Source organism: Notamacropus eugenii, chromosome 4 (assembly GCF_028372415.1).
Source record: "Notamacropus eugenii isolate mMacEug1 chromosome 4, mMacEug1.pri_v2, whole genome shotgun sequence".
NCBI lineage: Eukaryota > Metazoa > Chordata > Mammalia > Diprotodontia > Macropodidae > Notamacropus > Notamacropus eugenii.
In genome coordinates this window covers 384949268-384956583 of record NC_092875.1, presented here as the reverse complement: position 1 = coordinate 384956583, position 7316 = coordinate 384949268, and the positions used below count along the sequence as shown (strand labels likewise).

General features: G+C 35.2%; 1 pseudogene; it reads right to left on the bottom strand.

The window, feature by feature from the left end:
• Nucleotides 1–246: 246 nt before the first annotated feature.
• Nucleotides 247–6380, bottom strand: LOC140502622 (thiosulfate sulfurtransferase pseudogene; annotated as a pseudogene).
• Between the last annotated feature and the right edge of the window lie 936 nt (nt 6381–7316).

Here is a 7316-nt window from a genome sequence, read left to right as displayed (position 1 = left end):
TCGCAGAAACGGGAGAATTTATTCCAGAACTGACAAGGAAGAATGAAGGAAATCTTTACATAAGATACCCCAGAAACTCTTCAATCTTTTACAAAAACTCTAAGAAAAAAATTATAAACCAAACATCATTTCAGAGAGGACTGCAGGGAAAGATGGGTTCCTAGATCCACAATGGCTCAACTGGTTGATCAAGGAGAGGGGAGAGGGTAAAGAAAGGGTCAAGTCTCATCCTTTCCCCATTCCTAGTCATGCTTTCCCTCCCTTTCATAGAGAGACCCTAAGCTCAGAAGGTGCCCAGGGGAATCACTCGGATCAGGAGCCATCACAGACAGCTATGTCAGGCTTGCCACAGAGGTAGGCAGCAAGGGCAATGTGGCAAGCAGTAACCCCCTTGGCAAGTGCCAATGAGCGACTTTGAGAGGTCCACTTTCTTCTCCTTGAACATAGCCTGAATCTCATCAAGTCTCTTTTGTAAGCCTTTTGCCATCAGGAGGTTGGTGAAAGGCATGTTCAGGGAGCCAGGGTTGTGGCTGGATTCCATGTCTTTGCTATTAGGCGCGGGCTCTAACCCTAGGTACCTCCCCCCAGAACGGGAGTCCACCATCTGGAGGTGCTTGGATTCCAGGTTTTCCACCATCTGCTTGTAGGTCTTGAGCAGGAACTTGTCTAGTGTGACTTTGAAGACTGCTGGCTCAGGGTTTGTGGGTTCCGAGGTCACCTGGTGAGCCTCTTGCAGCCATTTCGGAAGCCCCCATTTAGCACAGACCCAGTGAGGTGGCCAAAGACCCGAAACATCCACCAGGCATGCAGGCCGTAGAAACTGCCCAAATCTACACTGTGGTACACTACCACATGCGTGTTATTCCTGATGCCTAGGTGGCCCATGTAGCTGGCAAAGGTGGCCTTGCTGGGTAGCATCATTTCATTGGAAGACGCTTGGTCGCAGCATACCTCAATGTTGAAGAAGGAGGCGCTGGGGATGTGGTGCTCTCGGTATTCCTGGAGCGCATTGCGCTGCAGAGGTGAGTACCAAGACACTTCGAGTACCCGCAAGCCTGGACCCAACTTCTGGGTGAGGACTGACTCTGCCAACCGCTTGATGGACACCAGAGTCATGTAGAGCGCCTGTTGCACGATGACCAGAGACTAGAGCCTTCTGCCTGGAGGAGGGAGAAGTAGGAAACAGGGAGAAAAAAACTCGACTGGGAGTCGGGCTAGTTGCTGTTTTACACACTCAAAAAGTGTCTGAGATGGAGCTTGAACCCAGTTCTTCTCACTCCAAGCATAACATGCTATATATCTTCTCTGTTGAATGGAATGTATATGACACTAGAATATCAGGGCATTGTAGCTAATTTTAATGGGCAAAATACTCTAACCAAAGTCAGAAAGAACATAGGAAATAACCTCAAATAAATTATTGAATGGACTATAAATTGGAGCAAATATGTAGTATAGTCAAGGCAGGAATCAGGGTTGCATTGAACACTGGAATCAGAGGAACTGGGTTCATACTTTAGTTACCTAAGTCTCTGATCCTTATAGAAAGAATATAAACCTTCCAAAGAGAACAATCTTGGTCAGAAATCTAGCAATGTACACAAAAGAATTCCGTAAGTTAATTTCTTTTCAAGTACGAAAGGAATATATTTGAAGAATTTTCCCTTTGAAGGACTTAAAATAATGACTAATCGCTATCTACAAGGGCAAGCACACCCATAAAATAGCCAGATTTCATCATTAGGGATTATTAGCTAGAAAAGAAAAGAAAGTGCTTCTACATATTTGATTGATTAGAGTTGAATAAAAAGACATATGTCTTTATCCAAAAAAGAAAGCTCATTTCTCAAAACAGAGCTTTTGATAAAAGGTAGCAAATCCTTTCCTATTATAGAGAGTTTTTTGTTTGTTTTTTGGCAGAATAATATACCTATGCAGAAGCAAATAAAAAATGAATAGACAGGGAGAAAAATATATCCTGTTCAAGGCCTAATATTTGAAGGTACTTGAAAAAAAAATGGAAAGTATACCCATAGAGTGTTTTGTGGTACACCTATCAATAGAAAAAATGCAAAACTGAATGGATAAAATCTATTTCAGATAGATATGTACATAGTATGACATAGAAAGCAAGAAGGTAAGCTTCTTTGTATCAGCAGTGGTAGCTATTACTGTCATTTGGAGGAAGGGGAAAGTGATAAGAGAAATTTGGAAAGACAATGTGAAATATGTGCAAATTTTATTTCAGACAAACAAAAACAATAATAATGGAAAGAATTAAAGAATTTGACGTATTGGTCATCTTTCAGGACATATAGGATCGATTGGTTATGCTGGCAGAAAAAAGCATAAAACAGGCAATAAAAAGTAGGAACAATGTAAACCAATTTAAAAAAGAAAACTAGTAGACATAAATTAGAGGACAACAGGAAAGCATTGATATAATAATACTAAGCAGGAGGAAAGTACGGAAATAAGAGATGCTAAATAGTATATGAAAAATTCATAAAGAAACCTAATATACAATGATATAAAAAATAAAGGTAAAGAAGTTTTCAATATTTTGGTCTTTAAAACTTCCAAAAGTCTTGAGAAAGGGGATAGAGTCAAGTTGATGGAGAGAAGGCCAGAGCTCTCCTCCAAACTCATACAAAGACCTTTAAATAATGTCGAAAAATTAATCCTGCAGTGGTAGAATCCATAAAAAGACAGGATGAAACAAATTTAAAGGCCAAGACAAAGTAAAAGTTTGGCAGGTCACAGAAGGGTGAGAGAGGACCACAGTTCAGTGCTGTCCACAAAAGCAGAGAACAGGCCTCAGGAAATGAAGAGCAAGCCTTAGGAGTAAATGAATCAGTAGCTACAGCTTCAGAGGTCTCAGCCCACAGGCAGTAAGGTGGTAGAACAACTGATCAGAAAGAAGTTACAGAGATCTCTGCTGGAACTGAGGGAGGACTTTGTTGCTTTCCCCATAATCAGATTAAGGATGCAATCAAGGGTAGCAGTCCCAGAATAAGGTGGAACACTGGGATACCAGAGTTTGAGGCCATGGTGAAACTGGGACTTTCATCACAGTTCCAGAGAAGAAAAGAATGCGTGTGGTTTCTTATAGACCAGAACACACTCCAGGAGAATAATAGACACAACTCTCCTTAAATCTTGCCATCTTGGAAAAACTGAAAACTGACAGGTCTCTAGAAGTATCTCTGAAAACAGTTGCAGAAAATGCCTCAAGCTTGGGATACCCCACCATCTACACTAGGGGCAAGTCTTACTTTAGCAAAGAGGTAAAAGTCAAGAAATAGGCTGGGAAAGTGAACAAAAAGCAAAAAATAATAGTACCGAAAGTTACTACGGTGACAACGAAGATGAAGACACACATTAAGAAGAAGATAAAAAAGTGAAAGCTTCTACATCCAAACTCTCCAATAAAAGTAGAAATTGGTCTCTGAACATGGAAGAGCTCAAAAAAAAAATGCTAAAATGTCAAGTAAGAGAAGTAGAAGAAAAACTGGGAAGAGAAATGAGAGTGATGCAAGATAATCTTGAAAAAAGAGTCAACAGCTTGGAAAAGAAAGCAAAAAAATAATACTGAAGAACATGAAAAACACATAAAAAAACAGACTAGCTCAAATAGGAAAAAAAAGATGTAATAAAATTCTATGGGAAGAAGATTGTCTTGAAAAGTAGAATTGTCTTAATGCAAAAACATATACTGTCACAGACTGAAGAGATCTCTTTAAAAAGCAAAATTGGTTAAATGGGAAAAGAGACATAAATATTTACTGGAGAAATGAATGCAAGAAAAATAGATTTGCCCAATTGGAACAGGTGGATGAAAACTTTACTGAAGAAAATATATATTTTTTTAATTTGAATTGAACAAGTGGAAGTCAGTGAATCTATGAGAAATCATGAAGCAATAAAATCAAAACAAAGGATTGAAAAAAATCCAACGCAATGTGAAATATATTATTAGAAAAACAACTGGATTGGAAAGTAGATGCAAGGGAGATAATTTAAAAACTATTGTACTATCTTAAAGCCATGATCAAAAACGAAAGTACTGCAAGCAGCCACAAAGAAAGAATTCAAATTTGTGGAACCACAGTGAGAAAAACACAAGATTTAACAGCTTCAATATTAAAAAATAAAGTTCCTGGATTAAGATATTCTGAAAGGCAAAAAAGCTAGGATTACATGCAAGAAGCTTCTATCCAGCAAAACTAAGTGTAATCCATTAGGAAGAAATGTATAATCAATAAAATAAAGTACTTTCAAAAATTCCTGATGTAGTGATCAGAGCTGAATCAAAAATCTGGCTTCTGAATAATGACTCAAGAAAATTCTAAAAAGGCAAATAGGGAAGGGAAGTCATGAGTCCTAATAAGATTAAATTTCTTATGTCTTTACATATAAAGATGATATATGTAACTCAAATGAACTTTCTCATTCTTAGAACAGTTTGAAAGAGTGTAGATAGACAGAAGGTACAGCTATGAATTGAATATATAGGGATGATATTTTTTAAAACGAAATAAAAGTTGCAAAAGAGTAACACACTGAGAGAAAGGGAAAGGGGGAGATAGAAAGGGGTAAATTATCTCACTTAAAGAAAGCAAGAAACAACTATTTCAATGGAGAGGCAGATGGGAGAGGTAGCAAGGAGAACTTGAAAATTACTTTCATCAGAATTGGCTCAAAGAAGTAATAATACACACACTCAATTGGGTATAGAAATCTATGTTATTCTACAGGAAGGAAGGGGAAAGGAAAAGAGGGTAAATGCTCCTTAAAAGGAGGGTGGATTAGGGAAGAGAATACTCAGAAATACTCTTGAGGAGGGACAGAGTAAAAATGGAATGAGAACAGAGTAAACAGGGGGAAATAAGAAGGAGGCAAATATAGTTAGCAATCATAACTGTGGGAAATAATCTGAAATAAGTTTCTCTCATAAATGACATATCTCTCAATATATCAATAAAAATGAGTAGCAATCCCTTCCCAAATAACAACGATCGAAACTAAGAAGTCAGTTTTCAGATGAAGTAATCAAAATTATCTATAACCATATGGAAAAATACTCTAAATCACCATTGCCTGAAGAAATGCAAATTAAGACAATACTGACTACCTCACCTCTATTAGATTGGCTAATAGGACAGAAAAGAAAAAAAAATTATAACTGTTGGAGGGCCTGTGAGAAAATTAAGACAGTAATCCACTCTGAGTGGAGTTACGAACTGATCCAAGCATTCTGTAGAGCAATTTGAAATTATGCCCAAATGTTTACAGCAGTTCTTTTCTGGTGGCAAAGAACAGGCAATTAAGGGGATGCCCAACAATTAGGGAATGACTGAACAATTTGTGGTCTCTGATTGTGATGGAATGCTATTGTAATAAAAGAAATGACAAGTGGATGATCTCAGATAAAATTTGGGAGAGATTTACATGAACTGATGCAAAGTGCAATGAAATAGAATGAGGAGAACACTGTACACAGTAACTGCAATATTGTAAAATGATTAAATTGTGAACGACAGCTATTCTAAGCAACATAATGAAACATGATAACTCTTAAATACTTATCACTAAAAATCCTATGCATCCCCAAAGAACTGATAGAATTTAAACATATATTCATGCATAATTTTTTGTTATTTTCTTCAGTTTTCTAGAACTTTTATTTCAATTTTTTTCAATATGATTAATATGGCATTATGCTTTACATGCTTATACATTTATAAAATATATTAAATTCCTTGCCTTATCAATGAGAAATTGGAAGTCAATTTTAAAAGTAAATGTTGAAAATTGTTTCACATGTAAATATTGAAAAATAAAGTATTAAATAAAATAAGAAAATTAAAATAAAAAACTTGAAATGAAATTATTTAAATGTTGTCATAGAAGAAAATTAGGCAAGACTAATATATTTTAGTAATGGAAATTGACACCTTCTCTATTCCACCCATATTTCAATTTGTTCAGTGAAAGAAAAAAAATGTTCAAAATGAAAGAATAATGGTGCTATTTATGGGATTTCCCATAATATAATTTGAAAAGCATGTAGCAATAAATTTCTATGCCAGCTCGAGAGCTTATTGTCTTACAAGAAGGCTCCATTCCTTCAAATTTTTAGCAAATGAACTTGAATTTAAGAGTTCTGAGAAAATATTGTTTTTTCTATCTCCCCCTACTTTCTGTGTTTAAATTTATCAACATATTTAACTAATCTTTCCCTCTTCCCTACCATCCCTGATGAAAAATGCTACCTAACCCCAAACAGAGACTTGATAAATTTTGAGTGATGATTGAACATGTGTTTTTAAACTTTCTTGGTTTCTTGCTTCATTCTTTACATCACCAAACTCTACCATGATTCTAAGCGAAATAAGGGTTACTAAGCAGTTAATGACCCAGTTGACATTGGTTCAATGGGCACTGAAAGTACCCAATAAATTTCTTGGTAAAAAGAAATATTCCAATAATATCTTCCTACTCAATTTTAAATAATTGATTTTAATGTTTAAATATTTGTATTTTAAGTGAATATATTTGAAAAATCTGAGAATAGTCAGCAGTTCAGAAAGCCCCATTAAAAAGTTCATAGATGTTTTTTTTTTAGTTGCATTGAAAGAAATAATAAAAGGAGGAAAGATTTGTATCTTAGGGGGGCTAAGCTGATTCCTTTCTACCTTAGTAACTATTTAAATCCTTCTACATGTAAGATGTTAACATTCATACATACATACACATATACATACAATGCACACATACATGTGCATACATGATAGAAAAACTGGAATTTTTCTTTTTAATATATTGCAGTTTTATAGTAAAAATAAAACTGATGGTTATTTTTAATATAGTCATAGAAAGGCTATTAAAATCATTAAAATTATATTTTTGTTTCACAATTTTAGTGCATTATAAGAGTTGGTGAAAGGTGATCTAGCAGTTTTCTTTAAACATTTTAGTTTAGTTGCCAAATTTATAATTTTATCTAGCAAGTTCAGAAGGAGTGAGAAAAGGAATAATTTGCATAATGTTGACAGAAAATACAACCAAAATTTGACAGGAATTCTAGTAAATGATGATAAATATTACTTTGATGTACTTCCTCTCAATGTCCAAAAATTTCAGAAGTCCTGACAACAAATCACTTTCAAAAACTCTTAAGGTATATTCCAATGCTTTGAATGGATTGCTTGTAGAAGTATAATATTTAACAGTAATAGTTTCAAAATTTCCTCAGGTATAATAAAACACAATGCTCTATTGTAATTTGGCATTTCTGTAGATATAAAAGGGAT